The sequence below is a fragment of the Sebastes fasciatus genome, chromosome 6 (genome assembly GCF_043250625.1).
Source record: "Sebastes fasciatus isolate fSebFas1 chromosome 6, fSebFas1.pri, whole genome shotgun sequence".
In the NCBI taxonomy this organism is placed as follows: domain Eukaryota; kingdom Metazoa; phylum Chordata; class Actinopteri; order Perciformes; family Sebastidae; genus Sebastes; species Sebastes fasciatus.
The window spans coordinates 28,781,192-28,793,440 of NC_133800.1; positions in this window are offsets into that span (position 1 = coordinate 28,781,192).

Consider the following 12,249-nt stretch of genomic DNA (forward strand, 5'->3'; position numbering starts at 1 on the left):
CGATTAATCGCAATTCAATATTTTAATCGATTGACAGCCCTAGTTATCACTGAAGTGGCTATTGCATAAAAATGGAGACCATAAATAGTATCAAAAATGAGATATGATTTCATGAAAATCTCAAGGGTTAAGGCAAATAAATAATTTATCCAATTGACAGCCCTAATATATATATATATATAATATATATATATATATTATATATATATAATATGATTCTCCATTCATGCCATGTGAGAAGAGGAGGAAGAACTTTCTTGTTGCTACAGAAAGCTTTGGTTATTTAATGTGAACACTCAATATGGGGACAGTGAGGTCATTTGTTGTTGACAAACTAGATTAAAATCAGCTGCAACAGAGAGCAGTCGATTTCAATACGTGCACTTGATTGCATTAACAGATTATTTAGATTTTTATTGCCTTGGATGGCTGCCATCAATGAGATGCATCTGCAAAAGTACATTATGCAAATATACAAATGAAGGATAAAGACACATGAGCATTGATTGATGAAGGTGCAGAGGACACTAAAGAAGACCACACACACACATCTTGTGAAAACACCCCATTACACATACTGTATAGGTCATGTTAAATCCATCACGTCGAGAGAAAACATATCGAAAAGCATGTATCTTCCACACATTTTGGTCCCAGCAGTGTTCCCGCTGTGGATCATACAGGCATGCTAGAGATGCTTGGACCCCCACAGAGGATAGATGGAGCAAATGACATTTACTGTCAACACCGCAATACATGTCACAGTGTCAGTAAAGGATGTCAGCAGCGATACTACAGTCTCGGGGTGCTCTGATGAGTGCCAGAGGAATTGCAAAATATTGTCAAGGGTTTACTCACTCTCCGCATGCCTTAACAACCAGCAGCACACCGAGATAACAACGCTATAAAGAGTCGTATTTTTTTCACTCCCATGCAGGAGCCTTCTTAAATGGAAATAAGACTCATTTTGAGAATTCGTGTGTGTTATTCGTTTGGCCCTGGAAAGTTCATGCAAGGTTTTTGTAAAAACTTTTCCTCCAAAGCTTCAAAACGGGAGTGCTGAAACTCTAATCTGCATTGTCACATCGATGTACAGCCTGGAGCTGCTCCATTAACTATGATAACAGGGAGGAACAAACTCTTTTCTCTTGTTTCAGTCTGTGGCAGACAGCACTCACTGTTCACTAATACAGGCTGAACTCTCCTAGGGCAACGAGATGACACATTTCAAACCTCAATGCAGTGGTTCTCCTCTTTCTATTCCCACCACCTCGGAGGCTTTAACACTTTCACCGTGGAATTTACTTATTTTAAGAACAAGGCTGAGTCTTCCGGGGCAAGAAATTGTAGTAAATGCTTGATTTATTTTTATTTTTTAGCGTGATTCTTTAATGAGCATGATTCAAAGTAAACTCCCCCCACCCAGAGAGCCTCGCTGGGAGCTTCCACAGTAAGATCTTGTATCTAATGTTTATTGAAATTCTCCGTCCCGGTGGCTCCTCGGAGAGAGCGACTCAGCAATGCAACCCTTTCCTCAACTCTCCCCTAATTTCTTTTGTCTACCGTCACAGGCACGCAGGCATTAGTCAAAGCTGTCTGTCACTTTATTTGAATTTCTGTTTTATTATTAACAGCAAGGGAATACGGTGCAATATTGTATTTAAAAAGTCTGTCATTTTAAAGATTAGATATTTATAGAAGTAACACAAGTCTATACATACATTGTGATATAAAAACCCATTTCCCCAAGTGCCACTAAAAAAAGATATAAATGGTGAACATGTTACAAACTGTGTGAAACTTGAATCAAGTGAAAGTAGCAATAGATCTGAACCATATAGACTGTATATAAGAAGTGGACGTAGTCACCGTGACGTCACCCATTGGTTTGTGGACTGCTGTTTTGAAGCCTCAAGTTCGGCATTTTGGCCGTCACCATCTTGGTTTTTGGCCGTCGCCATCATTTGTAACCAGAAGTGACACAGGACAACCCGGTCTCACTCCCAACTCGTCAAACACCGCTGTTTGTTCAGAGCCCCTCGGCATTGGAAACCGAGGCACAGAGGCACCCTTTAGCAACAGTTTGTGACAAACCGGGCTTTTAACTAACTACAATGTAAGCCCACCTGCAGCGTTATTCAACGGTCTGAGCCAGTGACGTAGTATTAATAGCATGAAAGTCCGTTCAGGGCGGGCGTGAGGGTCAAACAAACACAAGACTTTCAACCAGGAGACCACTGTTGACTTATTTTGTCACGTCAGCCTTTAGTCATGTGACTCGTTTAATATCGTCAGTCCCGTGAGTCCCATGAGGTTTTAGTCAGTGAAGACAACGTCAACCACAACCGTTTCCTAACTCTAAGTGGATGTGTTGCCTAAACCTAACTTCCTGTGAAAACAGAAGTTTATTTTGAAAGGACGCTATGCATGTAACGAGCGTATATCGACACGCCATCCCTGGTCCGTCCAAAAGTAACGCAAGAGTGGTAACCCGTGCGTCAGTATCCGATGCCGAGGGACACTGACCAAGCGGCGGTATGTGACGAGTTGGGAGTGAGAAAGAGTTAGTTTACAATGTTTACTGAGGTAATAAGGCTCATTTTCTCATAGACTTCTATACAATCAGACTTCTTTTTGGAACCAGAGGAGTCGCTAGCTTCTGGCTATCAGAAAGAATGCAAGTTTAAGACACTTCCATTTTGGCTTCACTTTTCAGACCTGAGAGTTGCCCTCTGATCTGAACGTATGAGAATCATGTCTTCACTAAAATCCTCTGTCTTCAAACAGCTTAAACATGCTCCATGTGTCTGGCTATTTCCTTTCTACTCAGCCTCTTTCTCCATCACATCTCCTCTTTTCCCATAAATCTATCTCTCCTGGCTTGTTTTGGTGTTCCCCACTGCTCAAGCCTGCTCTCCATCTTTCTGTCTCTCTTTGGTCCCTTATCTTCCTCTGTCTCCTCCCCTTTCCCTTCACCTCTTCCGCTCCAGTCTATCTCTCCCTCGATCCCTCCCTCTTTAAGTCTTAAGCAAAAATCCTGGCTCCCATCTTATCTCCAGCCTCCATGTAGCGATGCCAACCATGACCAAATAACAGTGAGGACTTACATTTCCTTGGCTGGCTGCCATCTTCTCTGCCTCTCTCCTTCCCCCACGGCTTCGGCGGGGTCATGTATCTGCCTGCCAGCGAGCGGAGTGGATAAAAAAAGAAAAAAACAGGCAAAGTGTCTGCTTTACCTCGCCTTGAGTTGGCAGATTAGCACCTTCAACACCTTATCTCTTCCGAAGTTTAAGCAGTCGGCTCGGCTATCACGCATGTGTACGTGCCTGTATACAGCGTGTGAAGATTTGTATAGAAAGGCAAAACTCAGTTTTTGAGTGACCTGAGGACAGATTCCCAAGAAGTATTTCATGTTGCCCTCAAGATTTCTTCAAAACGGCACTAAAACTTTATGAGAGAGAGGTTTCTCTTATTTATAGCACTGCTTATAATATGCAATATGCCCAGAGTAACTGGTTGATAGGGGGACCAGTCTGTATCAGGGGATTTATCAGACAAACGCAATAGTAGATTAAATTAAAGAGTCTACAGCCACGTTCGCGGCTGTCTCAGGCTATAAGGTAGGGGTATGCTCAAAATGAACTAGTTTGTGCAAATTGTCATTCAACCACATCTGAAGGTTTTTTGCACTTGGTTGTACTTACTCAAAGTGACAGAAGTAATTGTGTGAAGAATGAAAAAGGAGAGCTTGAGAAAGATCAAACTCTGTCTACTTTCTCACCTCACAACATCTCGCCAATCACTGTGACAAGCGGGTGTGAGTGGTGGTTTCGGAAGAAACCTGTGAAAGCAGCCTCCTCAATTACCACGTATTCCCAAATTAAGAATTATGCAGTTTCAGATGCTTTTCGACCGTCCGACGAGCAATTTGGCATGCTGAAACCTTTGGGTACTGAGTTGCCTCGACCTAAATGCTAATGCCAGTGTGTAACGGCGAATTCACACTAGAGCAACGGCGAAGTGCATCCTGTGGCGAGCCGCCATGCAATGTCTATAAGAAGCTTCAGCAGCCGTTCTAGAGCTCTGCAAGCTGCAGCCGTTTGATTCTGATGCAAAGTTCATCGAAACTAAAAGTTGGGAAAAATTTAACTTTCAGCGACAAAGCTGAGGTTGATGGGGTCAAGTTTTTCATCATAAACTAAAGTACTGGAAAAAAATAATTTGACAAAGAGTTGTCCTGATAGTGGTGTTAGATAAAAAGTCAATAAGAATTCATCCTTTGGGGACCTTGAATATTTGTACCAAATTTGATGGTACTGCATCCAAAAGTTGAAACCAAAAACCTCAACCTCATGGTGGCGCTAGTGGAAAAATCAGAGAATCACTGAAGTCAGTAGGATTTATCCTCTGGGGACCATGAATACCTGTACGAAATAATGCAATCCATTCAGTAATTATTGAGTTCAGTCAGGACCAAAGTGATGGAGCAACCAACCAACATTGCCATCCCTAGAGCAACGTCGCTAGCAGGGCTAAGAAGAAAAGCTAAGTGAACATTCAAAACAAAACAATAGCCCAAAATTGTGAAAGTTTGCATTTCATCTTCATATAACTGATGTTTTAAATTACAAAATAACATTAAATAGTAACTACTTGGCCAAAGTTTGAAACACTTTCCCAGCAGTAGCCACATTTGGGAAAGGATATGCGTCAATCTCAGTTTTTCTTGGCTGCCCTTGACTTTTCACAGATTAAGAAACTAGACATGGGGCACTGGAAATACTCCCAGACCAAAAACGCAGGAGTCTGAACTGACTGATTTTCTTCAACATCGACCTGTTGGAAGCTGTACTGTAAGCTTTTAAGAATTTCACCTAAAAAAATAAGTTCCTAACTAGACTAAAAAGCTAACACAAAGCCTCTTACAGCTCCGACGATGGCTCCTAAGGTGAAAAACTTGTTAAGAAGGATCCTTATGGAGCTTTAGAGTTTTTTAAGCAAAATGTCTACAGGCAGCAGAGACGGGAGAAAAGTACTACAAAACTCTTTAACAACTGCAAGTTAGAAATGTCATTAGAGATGTATTTGGGTTACTTTGTCGCCGTAGTAATCCTATCTTGTCACGAATGTTATTTCAGCCTCGGTTTCACCTGATGTGTGCGAGTCGACAAATGAGTATTAATGGATAGACGCTACATCCCTGCTGTGCTGTTATGTTGAGGGGGTCACTGATGGGACACATTTGCATCAACGCTAGTCTGCTTTCATTTATGAAACCCTGTTCACAACGGCGGAGAACCGTGTTCACTACATTCCAAGTATTTAATCATACTAAATATTTGATGAAGAAAGATTTTCATTTGTGAGGGAATCACAAAACCACAATTCAATATAGCCTAAATTGTGTTATAATGGATTCATGTGAGCGCTCATGAAGGGAGGCGTGCAGAGATTTCTTGATCAACAGAGACTGGAAAAGAACAAAACGCCTACTCAATTAAACAGATTTTGTCGTTTCCTTGCTCCGAGTCAGTGTGAGAGTGCTCCTAAATCACTCCTACGCTGAGACACCTTGCTAGGATTTGCTTTTAGGCAATGTCGTGAGCATGAATATGAATATTGCCCCCTCCAAAAAAAAAGTCCTAATCACATTCATGACGGTGAGAAACATTCCTCATGTTGTGTTTGGAAAGCATCATAAATCGCTGCGTGTGCCCTGAAGATCCACGGTGGGCTGCGATGATCGATAAATGCATTTACCATGGGTGCTGAGTGACTCATGAATTTTACATAGATAGAAAGTCTCTTTCCCGAAAGTCAATATGTCATTATGAATAATTATTTGTTTGGGAAACCTTCCTCGTAGAAAAAAATCATGAATGGAGAAAACAAAATGACTCTGGTAGCCTGGTGGACTGTGGGAACGCATTGGATGATATATTGACAGATATCTATTCCAGCCCACAGACTGATATAGTATTTGAAAATCATGTTATTGGTGAAATAATGCTGTCTGCAGACGCCGGCTATCAGTGCCAAGGCACAAACGAAATGTGTCTTGACTCGGCAGCACTGGGTACTGCAACACACGGCCAATACCTTCTTCCTGTGTGTTTGTAGCAGAACATAATTATGACACCCACGCAGTGACATTATTGCTACCCGGCTTTCTATTCTACCCAAACATGGTGAGCCTCAGCATAATAAATAATAAACAAAACTGGGAGGAAAAAAAAAAAAAGAAGAGACATAGAAAAGCCAAACCATATTTGCACTGGAAATGATGAATAATTGAATCTGGGAGGCATACACACAGATGCAGACACAGACTGTGTGCACACACATATTCACATGCACACACACACACACACACATGCGGGGAAATAGTCCACTGGGTCTCCAGTGCCATCTAGAGTTGGTTTGCAGAGATGTGCATAAGAAATGCTAATATTAGGATTAGGATTTTAAGAGGTTTTGTGGTTATGGTGGCTCAAAGCAAGAAAGAAGGAGTTTGCATGCTTTCAACAAGTTCATATGTTTTTCTTCCCATAACTCAAAGGCATGCAATTACCATTAGGTGACAATCCCTCCCATTATGAATATGAGTGATTGTCAGTTGAAGGATCACTCTGATATCAAAGAGGCAGGTACAGAAGAGTAAATGCTGATCTCTTTTGGGCTGGATGTCATTAAAGCTTGTTAAGGAGGAATTAAGACTTTTTCATTACACCTACAGTGAGTGTTCATGCTCTTTGCTCACCAACAGCAGAGGGCTCGCCGGAGGCCAGCATGCACCGGTCCATGTGTGTATGTGGCAGCTGTGTGGTCTCCCCATATGTTCCCCCACCGCAATAATGAGTAGATGTGTCGCTCTTCCGGCTGGCCGCTCCTGACAAAGCGAGAAGTCATGCGTGAAGTTTTTTTTATCAACTTGTCGACACCAGCAGAGTGATTATCCCTCAGTGCATCGCTGTTGTTACATGGATTGACTCTTTCAGTGCATTTTTTGAAGACGTTAACAGCTTCCGCCATCGGTTGACACTGACTACGGGGGTTCTCCTCTCACTTCTCTCTCTGTACAGAAACCTTTCTCTTTCTCCTGACTGTTTGTCTTATCAAAAGAGGTTTTGTCTGGTAGAGACATATCCTATTTTCTGTCAAACTCAACTTCAAATGTTATTTCACTGTAAGACAATACAGATCAAATTCTTGTTGTTTTATGTTGTGCCTACTACAGTCATGGGTCAAGTACATTTACTCAAGTACTGTACCTTGAGTTTTTCCATTTTATGCTATTAAATCTACCACATTTCTGAGGGTAATATTACATATTTTACTCCACTACATTTATTTTACAGCTACAGTTTGCTTAACATTTTTAAAGGTGCTCTATACAATATCCAGAGCATGAATATAGCTGCAAACAACTATTTGCTATGTAAAGATGTAGAGGAGTAATGTCTACCTGAGCAGAGAATGAAGTCTCTCTCCCTCCCCTGGGTGTTGTAATCCAAGTGTATCTGTGCTTTGTTTACATAGCCGGGCTGGCCGCGTAGGCTTTTAGTGCATGTTCGTGTATCTGAGCATGCTCCACTGGCTAGCTCACGGGCGCTGCTCTGCACAGCTGATAACGCCATCTCGACCCATGGCACCATTGCGGAAGGGTAGCGCGCCCTAATTGCTACACACTGTGCCTAAAGAACCCAACAATATATAACTTATATAATCAGCTCCACTTTGAGTACAACATGGAAACGCTGCATTGCTTTTTTTGTAACAATCCAATGATATAATAGAATAACACAAAACTTTGAATTCTGCCTAATGACCACTTTTACTTGATACTTGACTATATTTTGCCAATGATATATTTTTGCTCAAGTACATTTTTGAATGCAGCACTTTAGTGGTACCCGTCTACCACTGCTGTTTTGTTATTTTCTGCAGCCAGCAGTCAATAGGAGCACAAACAAACACATACATTCCAGGAACTTTAAGAAGCACACATCATATCTGCCAACCGTTTTCCCTATGGGCGCTGGCACAGGAACACACAACATAAGCATCTGTTGTTCTCTCCACCGCTATAGACGTTAATGTCGAGTTTCCCGTTGGCAGTACTTCAGATGCCACTGGCAGAACCTGTGCTCTGAACATGGCACCGCTCCAGAGGCTTTCCATCCCTTTGCCATTTAGTGTCTCTGCCTGCACTCACAGGTCGGGGTCATTTTTCCCTCACAGGAGATCGACTACGCTGGGTACGAGTGGAAAAAGGTACGGCAGGGCAATTTTAGTTAGTTATAAAAAATCACTGATGCTGAGCTTTGGACGCTCTCCTCTCCTCTCCTCTCCTCTTCTCTCTCTTTTCCTTGCACAGCAGAGATGAAACTGAAAAAGAAGAGCCAATACTGAGAGGCAAAGGGGAACTTTTAATTGGCTACACAGAGCACAGCTGTGGTTTGTTGTCCCCCCCTCCCAAATTCCATTTGTCAGAAGTGCAGAGCACTGTAATAGGGAGGCAGCACCTGAAACTAATACTTACTGTAAACAATGGTGACAGGATTTACGGAGGGGCGGTCACCTTCCAGAGCCATCCATCCGATTTCCTGTGTAAGCTAACTAACCAATACAACACTGAAGTTGTAAGCTATCCTATTTGTGAAAATGACGGGGGGGATATGTAGCTACTGAATGTTTGAAGGAGGCTGCGTCTGACCCAAAATATCTGCACAGGCAGCATTCCAGCGTAACATTTACTTTGATATGTTTTATTCATTCTCCTTGACTCCAGAGAGGGGAGGAGGGGAGGCGGTGTTGGGAATCAGACCGTGTTTCCAATCAACGACAGCATTGCCTCATTTCACTAATCATCATTCAAATGAGATTGATTTGCTTCCCCACCCCTGCGCCGAGTTTCAGTGTAGAACAGTTTGCAGTGGAGGGATTTGTGTCGTACCCCACTCTCCGCTGAATTGCAGCTGAATGGTCCCCAAGTTCCCAACAATAAGCTCATGAATACTGAAGTAGTGTTTTATTTTGCTGTGCCTGGCTCGATTCTATTCACTGTCACAAAAAAGAGAAAAGAAATCCACTTGAAAAGGAGGCGTTTTGGATCATTTGCATGCAAGCTCAGCCCAGTAATGGAATGAAATATGACACACCAATTTAATTACCGCTTCGGAATTGTCTCGCCTCACAGTATAAATATTGATTCAGGCCTCTCTCTCTCTCCTCGGATTCACTTCTTCCTCTGCTGCTACTGCTTCCATCTTTCTCATAAAGTATTCCAGTCTTTTTAAAACGCTCCCTCTCTTTCTCTCTGTGACACACACTCAGTGCTGCTGCCTCCTCCTCAATTTTCCTCTCTTAGCCCATCCACCTCTCATCTCCCTTCCCCAGCTGCCCGCTCCCCAGTCTGTCCATCCCTTATTCTGCTAGCATCAGTTGATGCATGTCATGTTGTAGGGGGCGAAGACTGGCAACGAATATGAGATTCTGCCCTCGGTGCTCTTCTGCTCCAGTGTGATGATAGTAGCGCTCTATATGCATGCCTGCACCCTCACCGTTAACGGCCCCTGAAATTACACGCAATTTTCATAGTGATAGGCTTTATAGAAGGAAAATGTGTGCCCGAGGGGGGCCCGGCCACGCCTTTACAGCGCGGGACAGAGCAGGGGAAAAAAGAAGATAGGCAGCGTGTGCAAAAGCACAGAGGAGGAGTATTCCCTCCCCCAGGCATCTCCCATGCGGACTTCTATAAACTCTTTGGCCCCACCGCTTCTCCTCGAGTGTGTGATGGGTCAGCCTCATGGCAAACCTCAGCTCTTAGTGGGAGGGGATAGCGGCCCAGAGATGTGGCCCTGACTGCGAATTCGTCGGCTGTGTTTGTGGCTGTCTGCCCAGCCAGCTCTGCCACAAGGCAGCAGAAGAAAAGAGGTAGAAAATGCTGGTGAAGTCAAACAAACAGAAAAGCTGTAAGGAATGAAACGCACTGAGCTAAAGATGCCCTTTTAAGCATTTAAATGGAGAAGATCAGAGAGCGGTGCTCTTAGCTCCTTGGACCTTTTTTCCCCCCAAAGCTTTTCTGAGTCAAAGGGAGAAAAAAAAAACACATGCAGCATCCGTAAAAGCCCAGGCATTTTGTAAACAACAGATCCGTCCTCTCAAGGACTAAGTGTTTCTCATGTTTTCACAGAGCTCTTAACAGGCTGAATGCCTAACAGGGGTGTCCAAACAAGAGACGGAGAATTGAAGCCTTGTCTGTCGGTTTATCCATGAAAAGTGTAGCATCAACAGCCTCCTCACAGCTCTTAAATGGGTTTTATAAGTCACACAAGATGCTAACTTTTTAATAAGTTTTAATGAAGCCAAAAAAAACAATTAAGAAGATGGATCTGTCAAAGTGTTTGTGCACCACATAGAGATGGTATGTGGGCTATTAGGCCGCCTGCCTCTCAGAAAGCCCTGCACTTTCAACCCACTCGCTTTCCTCCTCACAGGGTCATGAAAACATCCAATTGCCTAATGGCTCACTCATGCGAATCATCGCAATGTAGCCTAAAGAAATGGTGACAGCGCTGCTCGGGCTGACGCATCGTTAACGCTGTGTAGCTGGAGCAAAGAGGGAAGGCAGAGACATGACCTGCCGGCAGATTAATCCACCAAACAATGAATGTAAGGTCAGCGCTTCAGCCGCGGACACCAGCGCAATACAGCAGTAATCACCAACGCTGTGAGGCAGACAGAAATAATGTGACTAAACTTTTTTGCTTATGTGGAAGGAAAACAGTGTTGGGATTGCTGGAAACAGAGAGAAGAACGTGGAGGGAAAGCAGATGTTGTGTTCCTGTGATTAAACATCTCAGTATGCAGGGATCTCACCGGCTACGATTATGCGACAACTGCAGTCTCTGCTTTTTGTCTTCGGCCTATTAAAGTACTGGAAGTAGTTTGTTTGCAATGCTAGTGACAAAACAAAACAAAGTTTCACTCATACCTGCCAGCAACGTTGAGATTTTTAGCTTGACAGAAACGACTTCCAGCTCACGACAAAACAGAGTGACTCATTAGAGACCCCCAACTATCCCTTTAAGGGGGCAATAACTGTTTTTTACTGCCCCATAGCACAAAACAAGCCAATGCGGAAGTGCCTCAAACTTGCATTCTTTCTACCAGCCAGCAGGGGGCGACTCCTCTAGTTGCAAAAAGAAGTCTGATTGTATAGAAGTCTATGAGAAAATGAGCCTACTTCTCACTTGATTTATTACCTCAGTAAACATTGTAAACATGAGTTTATGGTCTCAATCGCTAGTTTCAAGTCTTCTTCAATACAGCATGATGTTCATTTAGTAAATAATGGTCCCATTTAGAGTCAAATAGACCATAAAGCAGGGTATGCTTTAGGGCGTGGCTACCTTGTGATTGACAGGTCGCTACAGCGGCATCGTCCGGTCTGGGAGTTGTCTGTGTTTTGGTCGTAGAACTTTAACCTTTTCACAGTATGTTTTCAGTTTAGTTGAAAGTTGATTGTAATATTTTAGTCACCTAAAGATTCAGCAATCGGTTGTACTTAGCTCCACCCTTTCGTGTCACTTCTGGTTGCAAAAAAACAATATGGCGACAGCCAAAATGCCAAACTGGAGGCTTCAAAACTGTTGCCCACAAACCAATGGGTAACATCACGATGACTGCGTCCACCTCTTACACACCAAGCAATGAATGTAAGGTCAGTGCTTCAGCCACGGACACAAGCACAATACAGCAGTAATCACCAATGCTGTGAGGCAGACAGAAAAAATGTGACTAAACTTTTTTGCTTATGTGGAAGGAAAACAGTGTCGGGATTGCTGGAAACAGAGAGAAGAACGTGGAGGGAAAGCAGATGTTGTGTTCCTGTGATTAAACATCTCAGTATGCAGGGATCTCACCAGCTACAAGTATGCGACAACCGCAGTCTCTGCTTTTTGTCTTGGTGTCAGCTTACAAGGTCTCCCGTTGAAATGTTGCGTTTGATCCTTCAATTAGCTTTTGCAGATCGGTTTCTTGTAATTTGTACATAAAAAAAAAGGGAATTCAAGGATAATTTTAGGGAGAGATCTGCATTTTGGGAGGCAAATCTGATCAATCACAGACAGTCACAGACAGTCTCTGCAGTCCAATTAAAAAGCACTTATGCCTCTTAAAGTAGAGGAAGTAGTTTGTTTGCAATAGTGACAAAACAAAACAAAGTTTCACTCATCTGAACCAGTG